Raw genomic sequence first — 14,231 nt, forward strand, 5'->3', positions numbered from 1 at the left:
GTCTCCGAATCTGCAGACATTTGTTATAGAATAACATCCTACACACGACGGGTTAACTTTTACATAACTATGCCAAAACTTGGCAGTGGTTAAGTTGCTTGCATTGGAGTGTGTGGATTCATGCCTAGACTCCACCAAGTTAAACAATAAGATCAACTATGACAGAATTTAGCAAGCCAGAGGCCCTCACAAAAATGTAATAATTGAGGGACCAAAATACTGTCAAATCATAGGCAGTTTTTCATACTCTCTTATTACAAAAGTCACTCAAGCTGCTCCCCTGCCCTCATTTTAGTCAATAGCTTCAGATTTCTTGACTGGTTAAAGCAATTAATGTTCTGGCAAACTGGGGATTTGAAAGTGCCCAGTATTGCCTTCCCAGAGGCTCCATTAGTTTCTTAGCAAAGCCACCTCTCAAGAATTATATTGTGCTCTTAAACGTACCACATTTGCAGCTTTACATGACTAATTGTGATTGAGATCTTTTGCATTTTGACCGAAATTCAGTTTTCCAAAGTATTTCCCTCCAAACAAAAATTTCCCATCCATTTGTGCTATGGACAAGCAAACATCCTGTTTATAGTTTTCCAACCGCAAGACTTAAAAATAAATAATTTAGCAGTTTTGTGGTTAAAAGCTAGTGAATATTATTAGTACAAGCATTTAAAACTGGCGTCCCACCAGGGTTTTGTAAAATGTGCTACTAGTCTGTTTCCTACATTTTAACTTCACCTGTCTGTGTGCACACTCTCAGAATAAAGAGCTTTTTGTTCCAAAAGTAGTTTTAGCTGTTTGAACACAGGCTCCTCCCTTTAAAACCCGACACTGTGTAATGTTGTGTGCCCAACAAATGCATTTCTGCTACAGAACCTGCAACAACAGTAAGCTGGCTTGACTGCCAACAGCCTCACAGTACTTTCTGGAATGTGGAAATAAAGGACAATGGGCACTGTGAGAGAGTAGTAGACATGATTTGCATAGGGCAATACATTCAGAAAGCTCTCTATGTAAAAGTTCCTGATCCAAAAAAGGAAAAGATTGGAGTTGTAGCAGCATTTTAATCCAGCCACTGAGGGAGCCTACTTCCCTTAATACTGAAGAGAAACTATGGCTTCAGCCCCATGTTTACTGAGGGTAAAACCCTAGTGGATATCAGTCTCACCTGGACATGCCAAACCAATTGGGAATCCATAATGGCACTCAGCGGGATATTTAAACACAGGCCAGGATTTACATGTGCCTGCCTCAACGGCATGGCAGGGGAATCAAGCCAATGTGAACTTTGTCCAATTCGAAAATATCAAAGCCAGCTTGCCTATTCAAGTTTCACGAATTCCAGAAAAGAGTCATTATTATGAGAGCTGTATTGTCAACTATCATTTGACATAAACATTTTTGTATTTTATTAGAGACAAGCATCAAGTCTTTATTGACCATGTTATGTACTGTACAGACGTTTGTATATCTAACATTACTTGATAACTTCATACCCATGTATGTGTAGTGCTCCCCTTTTGTAAGGTGGCCCTTTATACTGCAGAACAGGTTATAAGGCAGTACTGTCATGGCTCAGTTTTTCCCATAATGCCATTACACAAACACTAGTATTCTCGTGACAAGGCGGAACACAAACAGCATGGTCAACTATGGCTCCCGACTACAGCGACTAATAAGGTTCATATTTCCAACATGCAGGAGGAGGATGAAGGAGGATAATATTAAATCAGATTAGTGCAAAATTCCACTTTCTAAGAGTTTTCAGAGACGTTGCTTTCTCACACTCAATTGGAAAACTGGCTCTGTGGTTTTTGAATGAAGTTAAATTAAACTGTTGACTTTTTTTTTTTTTTTTTTTTTTTTTTTTTAAACAGTCTGGAAACATTTCATGAATTTCTAATTTTATTTCGATCAACAAAGCTCCTTAAATAACTTGCAATGAATCTCCTCTTAGCAGCTGATGAGACAATAAAACTGACTTCAGCATAAGACCCATGCTTACCTTTCAAACAGAGCTCGCTCTTTAGCTGAATGGTAAGACATTCGTCTTTGAACTGTATGGTTTGCAGTTCGTGTCCAGTCCTTGCCTTCCCATTCAATGCAATGAGATGGGATGTCAACTCCTTACAAACTGAAACAGAATTTGTATGCGTTTATACTTTATACAGTAATTCAGGGTGATGGTATGGAATGGGCTGCCTAATCATGTTGTTGAGGTAGAATCTCTTGGATCCTTCAAGATCCAACCTGACAAAGTTCTGAGATCAGTCAGCGACAAGGAACCAGACAAAATTAGATGAGCTGAATGGCCTCCTTTCATTTATAACTATTCTTATAATTGTATTAGAAAATTGCATTGAAAACCTACACAGGCTCTTAGTGGGGAGCTGGGAAAAAAATAATGAATGAAAATGCAAAATAATTAATATTACTGTAAGGAAATAGAATTTAAAAAAAAAGTAAATGAATAAAGAATCCTTTGTATTTGATCTAAACTGAGCTCTAGGATCAATCTAGTGACCTCTGATTTTGGCATGACCGCCTCCAGCTGGTTCTCATCTATTAAGAGGCTGATAAGCTCCCTGCCTCTGCTTAGAGAGCTGTTGTGCAACTATATATAAGCTAAAAAAGAACCCAGTTTAGTTATGATATGATTATATAAGATGACGTATGACTGGTTTCACAGTCCCTGAATTACCACCAATCTTGAACTTCTACATGTTACTTTGGATAAGGTAGTCCAAGATAGTGCTAACAGGTGTCTAGAAACAGATGATTTATTTTTTTCAGAAATTTAGGCATTGTCAATGTTTTTTTCACCCTGATTTTCTCCCTAATTTGGAATGCCCAAATATTATTTGTATCCTGGTTCACCGCTGCAACCTCCTGGTAACTCGGGAAACGGAGGCCAATTGTGTGCCGCCCCCTAGGAACCACCAGTCACAGTCGGCAGTGACATAGTCTGGATTCAAACCTGAAATTTCCAAGCTATAGGGCACATCCTGCACTCCACGTGGAGCACCTTTACTGGATACTCCACTCGGGAGCCAGAAACAGATGATTAAAGCATATACTTGAATAGAAAAATAGAATTACACTGATGAAGGTACTAGCCAAAGCTTTTCATTCTTGCAACTTTTACATTAGATTTTATGTAAAAGTTATGAAAAAGATTATATAATGCTCCACTTTGAATACTTTGTCCACAATCCTGGTTACATCAGTAAAAAAACATTTATAAATAGACCTCGTTTCATGCTCAGCACAGGGAGGGTACAAATGGAAGCTGAATGAAGCCACAGAGGGGAAAAGCCTGTTAAGGTGCTTTGACTATTGAGCTCATAAGCTGCTCTTCTGTTCTAGTTACCTGCTATAAACATATGCAATGTAGGCTGGATCAGCCAATCTGTCTTTAATTTGAACACAAGCACCACACTTAAAAGGGTTTTTTCCAGCAAAGCAAAGTGGTAGATCAATAGATGACACTGGCTCTTCCTTCCAAGACACCTTGGCTGATCACCGGGCAGCCCCAGCCCCCACAGTCTTGTTCCCCATCCCCTCTGCCTAGACCCCCTAGCCCAGGCGAGCTGTCCTTTACGGCGTCCAGATCGGATGGCTCAGACCCAGCCACCTCCGTCGGGCAGGCCACAGTAGGGGGCTTCTTGCTGCCCTTGCCACACATATTGCAGAGGGAGGAGTTCCAGGCGCTAATGTAGCGTGCAGCTGCAGCCACAGAAGACCCCTGCTCGGCAGAACAGGAGGGAAAGGGAAACTGCTTCCTCCAGCAGAAAGGGCACCCACAGCATGCCCTCCCCTTATGCCTGGAATTCCTGGATTTGGTGCGCTCCTCCTGGGGCAACCCTGCGTCTGCACCCTCAGTCTCCAGAACAGCACAGTCTCTGCTTCTGACTGTAGGAGCCCAAGAAGCGGGCCTAGGCACATTCCCCACTGTCGGGGACACAGTCACGGTATTGGTGCAAGGTTCTACCTTCACCAAGGGAGATAAGGACCCAACCTGCCCATCCAAGCCTTGCAGGACAATGGACACGATGCTGAAAAAGTCATACGCATCGGCAGCGCTGTCAGTGCCAGCAGCAAACGCCATGGCAATACTGGTGCTCTACCAAAACCAGTTGGCAGAGAGGCTGCAGGACAGAACTACAGAGGCAGACACAGGGGAACTCCAGGCGATGGATAAGGCAATGTCTGACCTAATGGGTCAGGTCAGGCATCAGGGAGGTTGCTGGCAGTGATGGTGCCCGCCCGCCAGCCAGCATTTGTGGCTGACACAAGCCAAGGTCGTGGAGACCGAGAAGGTGGGGCTGCTTTTGGGGCGATCATTGATGTGAGCCTTGAGAGGTCCCACAAGGCCACGGAGGTTGCCTTGAAGTTTTCGCGCCTTCTGGCTTACAGTCAGTGCCCAAGGTGGCATTCGCAGCCTGCTGGGGTAAAAGGGTCTGAACACCTCCCTCCACCCCAGAGTAGGCAAGCAGGCAGAGGCAGAGGCAGGGCCAGTGGCAGAGGACCACCGCAGGCCAGGGGTAACCAATTCTCCGGCTGGAGACTGAGGCTGGGGCCTAAGAAAAACCCGCCCCCTCCCAAGCCCAAGGGAGACAGCCCCTGAGGGGCCCCGGCTGCCACCAACCCCCACCCCACCCCACCCCCACAACCGGACTGACCAACAGCAATGACCCATGGCAAGGCTGCACCCAGGACTCCTGGGTGCTATCGACTATGAGACACGGATACGCTCTACAATTCCGCATAGGTCTGCCACCCTACAAGGGTGTGCGCCTCACCACCGTCAAACCAGCGAGGGCGATACTCCTTCAACAGGGGCTCTTGTATGCGTTCCCTCCGCTACCATTAATACCCCTGACATTAGAGAGGATCAGGGTGGAGAGAGCACAGGTTCTGCTGGTTGCACCCAGATGGCCGAGACGTCCCTGGTTTGCTCTCCTCTCCGACATGTTGTCGGATGGGCCATGGCAGCTTCCACTGCGCAAGGACCTCCTGAACCAAGCAGAGGGGCTATTATGGCACCCGAACCCAGCGCAGCTCCAACTCTGAGTCTGGCCGTTGAACGGAGCCATCTATTCAGACGAGGTTTGCCAGATGCAGTAGTGGAAACACTACAGTCTGCTACGGTGCCAAGCACTAGAGCCAAGTACTCATATAAATGGAAAGTTTTCCAAGACTGGTACCTTGCCGAAGGTCACAATCTTGTGACTTGCCCGATTGAGACGATATTAACCTTCTTATAACACTTGTTTGACGCAGGAAACTTTGAAGGTATACCTGGCAGCAATATCAGTGCGCCATGACAAAATTAACTCGGTGTCCCCTGGGGCACATTTCTTGGCAGTGCAATTTCTTAAAGGGGCTCGGACGCTTCGTCCTTCCATGAAAACTGGTACTGGGGGCCCTTATAGGTCCCCCAGTTGAGCCCATGGCGTCAGCAGAACTGTGCCCTTTTTATTGAAAGTGGCATTTTTAATAGCCATTACGTCTGCCAGACGAGTATGTGAGCTCCATGTGCTGTCCATCGATGACACATGTATGGCTTTTAATGGGAATGACTTGCGGGTAACATTAAGAACAAATCCATCCTTTTTGCCAAAGGTGGTATCCTCATTCCATATTAACCAATCAATGGTTTTGGAAACTTTCACTGTACTGTCAGTAATCTAGAGCCATGACAGCTTTGGTACAGCTTTCCCATTCAGTAATGGCAGTCATTCTAATTGAAAGGGACTGTTAGGTTATTCTGAAAAGAGAATGACAACCATTATCCTTTGAGGTCATGTCCCCAGCTGACCTTGAAAGAAAATGATGATGTGCTACTGTGAGGACGTCCCTCTTCAACAAGAGGTGGGAGGGACTTCTCTCTCACAGCAGGGCCCTGATAGGGCAGCTTTTTTATATATGGTCAGAGAGGCTCTTCCTATTCGGTGATGGTTGTCATTCTCTTTTCAGGGAACCAGGGTTATGGTAATAACCTAAAATTACTGGTAACCAAACCCACTTGTTCTAAAACAAGTCACCCATAATACATTTCACCCTCACACCAGTCTCTCCAAAGGGCCTAGGCCTTCACACAAACAACTAACAAACATTTCCTCCCTGCTTTTATTACACCTGCCTGCTTGATCACAGGCGGTGCGTTTCATTATTGGCTTAATGGCCAATCAGCCCCAAGGTATTCTGGGGGATGTAGTACTATATCCTCCAGGACTACATTTGCATTTATTTCCTCCCCCTACTCTGCCACATCATAAACAAAACATTATTATTATTATTATTATTATTATTATTATTATTATTATTATTTATTATTATTATTATTATTATTATAATGACTTAGGTACCTACAAAATTATGTTCATTCTGGCTGCAGTCTGTTTAATATGAGTTCATTGTAACCTCTTGCCTCTTGAAAATGTTGACATTTAATTTTTTTCTCTCATCTCAGAACATTAATGCACAGCTGCAAGAGCCAAAACTATTCTAGAATTCTGCCCTCTGATGACATTGTGGTAACTGAGATACAATGAGATATCTTCTGCTATGGGAACCTGTAGTAGAATTACTGAACAGTTCACATCAAAGTTAACAGCAGTTTCAATGTCACATTCACAAAAAATGTATAGACATTTTCTTTTGCCATGATTTGTACTGATTTTGGTAGATTTTGGTAAATACATCAAAAGTGTATCTCAAAGTGAACAATATTAGTGCATAGTCTACTCTGGAGACAGAGAGAAAGGATGATGAGAGAAGCTTTTGACATTTTGTAAAATGACAGATTTTGTTTGGTTTCTGTGGTAAAAAAAAAATAAAAATAAATAGACAATATTGGAATAATTGCACACCTCGTAATGATTGAAAACATCATAAGGCTACAGAATAGCTATTCTTTGGTGGACAACCCAATACAAAGAACATTAAACAGTAGAAAGTTTGCATGCTATATCATACACCAGATGGCTTTTAATGTGATTATATTTTAACAAAGGTTCTGTTCTTGCAGGCTTACCAGCGGGGCTGTGTTCACTGTGACTCCATGGACTGAAGGGTGTGGAAGGGACTTGAAAATAAACAGGAAATGGTTATTGGAGTAAGAAACTAACGCAGTGTGTGCCTTTTTAAATACAAATTCATTCTCAACCATCTTACCTTCAGAAAAATCACTGCCAATCTATAACTGGTGTATGGTGCATGTACTGAGGCCATAAACTGATGAGAAGAAAGTTATTTTCCAATCGGCTTTTTAAACAGCCAATGGGGAAGTGAATCACCATTGATTGGTAGTCAGCTGGAAACGTGAGGGAGACAGCTTTCTTTGTTTTGAAGTCAACACATTATGGATGGATTTATTGGATACCTGTCTGTAAATACTTCTTAAAGACAATACAAGCATGATTAACGAGTTGTTTGCACACCCCTGCTACATACCGGCAATGTTAAAATCATTTAGACTACTCAATGACAGCTCCCAACGAAAGTAAGCTCAGTCGAAGTATTTCTGTCTGTTACAAAAAATACAAGTAAAAGAGAGAGTAGGTTTTTTATTAGCTTGAATTTGGCAGTGGTTAAGGATTTCTATAAGGATTTGTTTCTGCAGATATTCAGTTAATGCACAAATGTAGACAAATTATGATAGCTCACGTATAAACTAATTACATTTTTCAAAGTTAAATACATATTATATAGATATACATATAATTTTTATATACATAGATGTATAGCATGGTTACTGTACAATATATGCAAATATATATTACTATGGGCCATATTTTCAATCCAGTCTTTACCTAACAGCCAGTACTGTTTTGAGTATTTTGATTCACAGTGTTAACGTTTCTCAGTATTAACTTTTCGCAATATTAAATTATTGACTATTAAAAACCATACAGGAGTTTGATTTTATGATACAGCACATTGTCTGTAGCTCTCACCCTATGAGTTGGTAGGAGACTCACTCCTACAGTGGAAAGGAGGTAGCACATGTAAGACAAAGTTAAGACGTTGGGTTGGCAAGGACCAGGTACCAGGTCCTCATTTTACCTGAAACAGTTAGGCTACACTCTATCTTGTTAAAGAGGCAATTCATGAATGTATCCATCTTTCTAGCAGTTCAACCCAAGTATATTAGGCATTTTAAATGATCAGCAGATTGATAGTCAAAGTATTTGAGAATGGGGAATTAACATTAAAATGAATACTTGGGTCATTTAGGAAACATTAACATTCTTAGTATGTCTCTTTTACTAAATCTTTTTTAGCAGACGTCTAACATTGTCAAACCTAGTGACGTACAGTAACTATTTTCAGATCATTCGAAAACTGCTGCTAGAAAAATGGGGGGCACTCTTTCTTTAAGAGGGAATAGCCTTTGTAATGTGAGAGGCAGCTGACTTGAGTGGCTGCAGGTTTCTCTGGGGTGGTGGGAGTGTGTGTGGGGGGGGGGGGGGGGGGGGGGGGGGGCTGTCACTTTTACACACAAGTACCCAGCCTACTTCAATTAACTGAACAACAGTTTTGAACAGACTTTCAATTGAAAACACATACTTCTGGATGTACAATGCGAATAGAAGTTACGTGCTACCATGAGATCTCTGAGTTTCGTTCTGAGTGCCCTGCTGCTGCTGGTTTTCCTGGTTGGACCCTGCTATGGAGGTGGGTGCTCAGATTTAACAACTCTGGCAGTGCAGAGATATTTACTTTTGCACTCTGTTCTAGAGCAGCAATTCAGTGCACTTCACATCGATGCCTATTGAGTAGTTACTTTTTACAGTACAGTACCTCAGTGGGAAAGTGGTGCTTGAAAGGTTTTTAAGCACAACTAGAAAGACACAGAACAAGACTGGGAGTTTCCAGGCTGGGAGATGCCTTTACTGGATTAGAAAATTTACAAAAACACAAAACAGCAAACCAAAAAAATAGCAAGCACAACCGTTTGCTTGCTTCGTCTGCTTGCTTCCATAGCTCCCTCCTCTCCCTAATGGGATGCTGAGGCCTCCTTTTATGTCAGGTGTCTGGGTGCTGATTGATCGTTAATTACTCTAATCAACCCCAGCCACATGAACACAATAAACCCAGGCAGGTAGGGGAATTTAACCCCATCCCTGCCAATTTATCAGGGGCTGCTCTGCCACACACCTCCCCCCATGTACAAAGTACACAGGCCGCGATCGGCCAACTCCCCTCCCCAAGAGTCCAATTATGTCACTTGGGTGGGCTGTTTTGGTGGGTGGTGGTGGGCGGGGGGGGGTGGGGTTGATGTCGGAGCCCCCAAGCCTTCTTTGGTTGAGGGGGCCCCGAAACTTCAAGGAAGTATGGCGATGCTATCATGGGACCTGGACCCTCCAGAAGATGCAGCTTTGGCGGGCAGGCAGCACCCCTGGACAGTGTGGGCGTGGCCTCCTCGGACAGTGTGGGTCCCCCTAGCAGTGTCAGACCCTCCCGTGGCGTCAGACCCTTTAGTGGCTCTGGACCCTCCGGGAATGGCGGCCCGTCTCCCTCTGGTGGCTGAGGCAGGAACGACAGCAGCCCGGCTCCCTATGGTGGCGGAGGTGGGAATGACGGCAGCCAGGCTCCCTCTGGTGGCGGAGGCGGGAACGACAGCGGCCCGCATCCCTCTGGTGGCAGAGGTGAGGCGACGGCGGCAGCGAACCCTCAGCAACCCTAGTAGACAAAAAGGAGACGCCAGCAGCTCCAGGCGATGCAGAGCAGCAGGCAACCCTAGGCAATCCAAATGTGGCATCCCTGAGCGGAGCGGGCGTGGCATCCCTGGGTGGTGCAAGGCATGGCCAACAGTTCAGGAACCTCTGGCCAGGGTGGCAGAGGCCAGACTTCCTCCTCACTGTCAGCCGGTGAAGGCAGTTCCAGCATCTCCAGCGGCAACGGCTGCAGCCCCCCACCACCGGTGGTGGGGGCTGTGGCCATTCTAGTGGCCTCTGAGGCAGGGCTGGTACCTGCCATAACGATCGGGTGGGCCTCCACTGGGCTCTTCTCAGCAGCACATGTAAAGGCTGCTGTAGGGCATCAGCCTCCTCCCCTCTGGGCTCTGGGAGTGGTGGCTCCTCCCCTCTGGGATCTGGGAGCAGCGACTCCTCCCTCTCTGGCTCTCAGGACGGTAGCTCCTCCCTCTCTTGCTCTCGGGACGGCGGCTCCTCCCTCTCTGGCTCTCAGGACGGCAGCTCCTCCCTCTCTGGCTCTCGGGATGGCAGCTCCTCCTCCTCATACTGCGTGGGGCAGATAGCCATCGTGTGTCCATATACTCCACAGCCAGGGCACAATTCCGCTGCGAGGCTCTTCAAAAAAACCTCCCAGCTGTCATCCAATACCTCCTTCTGCTGTTGCAGTTTCTGTTGCCTTTTTCTGCTCTTCTTTCCCATTTCTTTCTTTTTTTTTTTATTTATTTATCTTTAAAAAAAAAAAAGAAAAATAATTGTCCCAAAAAAAAAAAAAAAAAAAACCTACAGTACTGCTCTGAGCCTCCTGGAGACGCTATATCCCACTGCTAACACCAAGTGTGACCGGCTGGCGAGTGGATAAAGGCCCAGAGACAGAATGCAGTTCAAAAAAAAAGAATACTTTTCTTATAAATAAACACAAAATAAAAGGGCACAAGGGCCAAAACAAAGGTATTTAAGCACAAATAGAAAGACACAGAACAAGACTTACAAAAATAAAAGTTTCCAGGTTGGTCAATGCCTTCAATGGATTAGAAAATTCACAAAAACACAAAACAGTAAACCAAAAACATAGCAAGCACAACCGTCTGCTTGCTTCATCTGCTTGCTTCCTCAGCTCCCTCCTCTCCCCAATGGGAAGCTGAGGCCTCCTTTTATGTCAGGTGTCTGGATGCTGATTGATTTTTAATTAATCTAATCAACCCCAGCCACCTGAACACAATAAACCCAGGCAGGTAGGGGAATTTAACCCCATCCCTGCCAATTTATCAAGGACAGAGCTCTGCTCTGCCATAGAACCTAACCAGGTTTTCTGGAAGGTCCACAAATTCAATAATTTTTTTCCAGACTGGACAGATGGAGACAAATAATATTTCACTCTAGATATAGCAATAACTGTGTATGTTGATGAAATACTTGTGGAATATGTCGTTTATTAAAGTAATCTAGAACATTAGCCTATGAGGTACGGGTACTATTTTGTGCACTTTTTTCAGACTACCTGGAGAACACATTTTCAGCTTGATGTACTGCCATGGATCATTTAAAAAATAATCTCTTTTTCCGCTATAATTGCAGGCAATTGGTTGTGGTTATGTTGATGTTTGGAAGGCATACTAGACATTCATCCAGCCTCCTGCAATTTTACAGTACAAACCCTTTGCATGGGGTTATTAATTATAATTTCACAAACACTTCACTTACAAAATACTATGATACTATGTCTCCCATCCAGCATACAGGCCCAGCTGGTGATTGTGTTGTCATCACAAGATAGGGTGACCAGACGTCCCGATAAAATTGGGATCGTCCGTATATTAGGGGCTTTGTCCCGCATCCCGATTGAGGTACTGTTGGGACGCCATTTGTTCCGATTTTTTGAGTAAACGTTGAAAACCCAGGCGTAAAATGGGAATGTTTTATTTTCTTGTTAGAAAATTTCGTATATGAGGCTGCTGTACTGTCTTGCGGTGCAACAGCATACTCTAGTTTAGGGCATGTTGTTTGAGTGAATGTGCATTGCATCTATGCGGCTATCCAATCACGTTAACCTGCAATCATAAGATGCAGTATGCGTCATGTGGCGAAGTGTCATGATGGCTGGTGTTGTTGATGAGCCTGTCACTAAAAAGTAAAAAAGACAGTGCAGGTACCAAACACAGTGGGGGAGAACTGGATTCAATCATATGACTGTTACAAAGGCATTTTGTAAATTGCGTAAGAAAGAGCACGGCATCACAGTTGGATGTGAAGCATCACCCCTGTTGGATACAACATTATTATTATTATTAGTAGTAGTAGTAGTAGTAGTAGAAAAAAAAGCCTACTACAGAAGAAAGATACGTAGATTGCGTTACTTGCGTTGTGCAGTAGTTAATTTAAACAAGGTTTCTATCCTCCCCGCACCAACTGAAAATGTCCCGATTTTTCACTCTTGCTATCTGGTCACCCTATCACAAGATAATGCAATTCCCAGTGTCTTGAGAGCAGTTACATCATTAAACAGGCTTTGGCTGCTGTAAAGCGATACCCTGTTATTAATGTTTACACTTTTGGGGCCTATTTTGAAGATACATTTTAAATTTCGAAATTCTGATTGAATAAAACAGGATTGTTATGGTATAAAACAAGAAAGAAACGCTGTTGCAGGAACAGTCATTGGGAGCATGCCAAAGTAAGACCCATGATCTACAAAATTGTACCCCAGTGCAAAATGCTTACCTTTGTCTCTTAAAAGCTGCCAAACTAGGAATATATTAAATCAATTTGCTGCACTTTATAATACAGTACTGGTACGCTTGCACCTCAAATACCTGGGTGCTCGCCCCCGTGCAAAATGGCTATGGCCTGCAGTTCCGCTTGGGACCACCTTCCGTTCGAGGTGTCACAAACACTTTCATGACTGTCCCTCTACAAGCCTCGGTACTTCAGAAAGAAGTCTGCATACATCAGAGTGGCAACTCCACCCTCAGGTGGTGGAGCGCATTTGGGAATGATTCAGGGAGGCACAGTTCGATCTCTTCACTTCGGGAGAGACGACACATTGCCCCCTATGGTACTCCATCCACCGCGAAGGCGGTCCACTCGGCATAGACGCCTTAGCGCACGAATGGCCCAAAGCGATTTTCTACACTTTTCTGCCCATACCGCTGCTCCCGGTTTTTCCAGAAAAAGTGAGGTTGGAAAAGGCATCAGTTCTCCTAGTGGCTCCCAAGTGGCCCAGGAGAATATGGTTTTCGACCCTGTGCTAGCTGTTGCACGGCCACCCCTGGGAGATTCCACTTCATTTGGATCTCCTCAGTCAGGTGAAAGGTTGTCTTTGGCACCCGGAACCGGGCAGGTTCCTGCTATGGGTCTGTGGCAGAGCAAAGCTCTGCCCTTTAAATTGGCAGGGATGGGGTTAACTTCCCCTACCTGCCTGGGTTTATTATGTTCAGGTGGCTGGGGTTGATTAGTTGATTAGGTTGATTAACGATGTTCAGGTGGCTGGGGTAGTTTTTTTTAGTTGATTAGGTTAATTAACGATCTATCAGCGCCCAGCCACCTGATATAAAAGGAGGCCTCTGCTTCTCATTTGGAGAGAGAGAGCTGAGGAAGCAGGTTGTTTTTTTTTTTGGTTGTTTGGAAAGTTTGAATCCAGTGAAGGCATTGCCCAGCCTGGAAATTGTTATTTTTGTAAGTTTTGCATTTTGTCTTTCTTTGTGTTTAAATTGCTTTGTTTGGCTATCACCTCCACTAAGCGGATCAGTGAGCTGCAGGCACTGTCTGTGCACAGCTCCTGTATGCGTATTTGGGAGGATGGCAGCAGGGTGCCGCTGCGCACCAACCCTGCTTTCCTCCCCAAGGTGATTACAGCCATCCACATTAACCAATCAGTGGAACTGGAGTCCTTTCATCCACCCCCGTTTGCTTCAACGGAGGATGAGAGATTGAATACCCTCTGCCCAGTGCGGGCGTTTAGAGGCTACGTGCATAGGACAAGAGCTTTGTGTCAGTCCGACCAGTTCTTCGTCTGTCATGGTACACAGACCCTGAGACCCTGTGCTTATTCAGGTCTAAATTCTAACTGTATTTAAAAAGTAAACAGCAGGTTGTTTGAACAGAGGTAGCTGTGCTTAATTGTACCTGTAGTGCTGATTTAAACTGGGTGCAACCGACACAGGAATCATTTTTTGCCTTTCCAGTTTTTCTAAAAGCTGTTGTTTGTTTTAAGTTCTGTTCAGCAGCCTCTGTAGTAGCCTTTTGTTTAATGTGTGATTCTGAAACTAAGTAGTGATCGATTGTATTTTCTTGAAGTCAAATTACAAGATGCAATTACCTCCATCTATATATATATATATATATATATATATATATATATATATATATATATATATATATATATATATATATATATATATATGCATATACCGCTTTATATACTTTGCTTGTTTTGCTTTGTCGTCCATTTCTGGTATTTTACGTCTAATGCTGAAAACTAGATTTTAGCAACCTAAATCAAAACAATGCAGTGCTGACTGTCCCACTTGCTACATA

This window comes from Polyodon spathula, chromosome 19, assembly GCF_017654505.1.
Source record: "Polyodon spathula isolate WHYD16114869_AA chromosome 19, ASM1765450v1, whole genome shotgun sequence".
NCBI lineage: Eukaryota > Metazoa > Chordata > Actinopteri > Acipenseriformes > Polyodontidae > Polyodon > Polyodon spathula.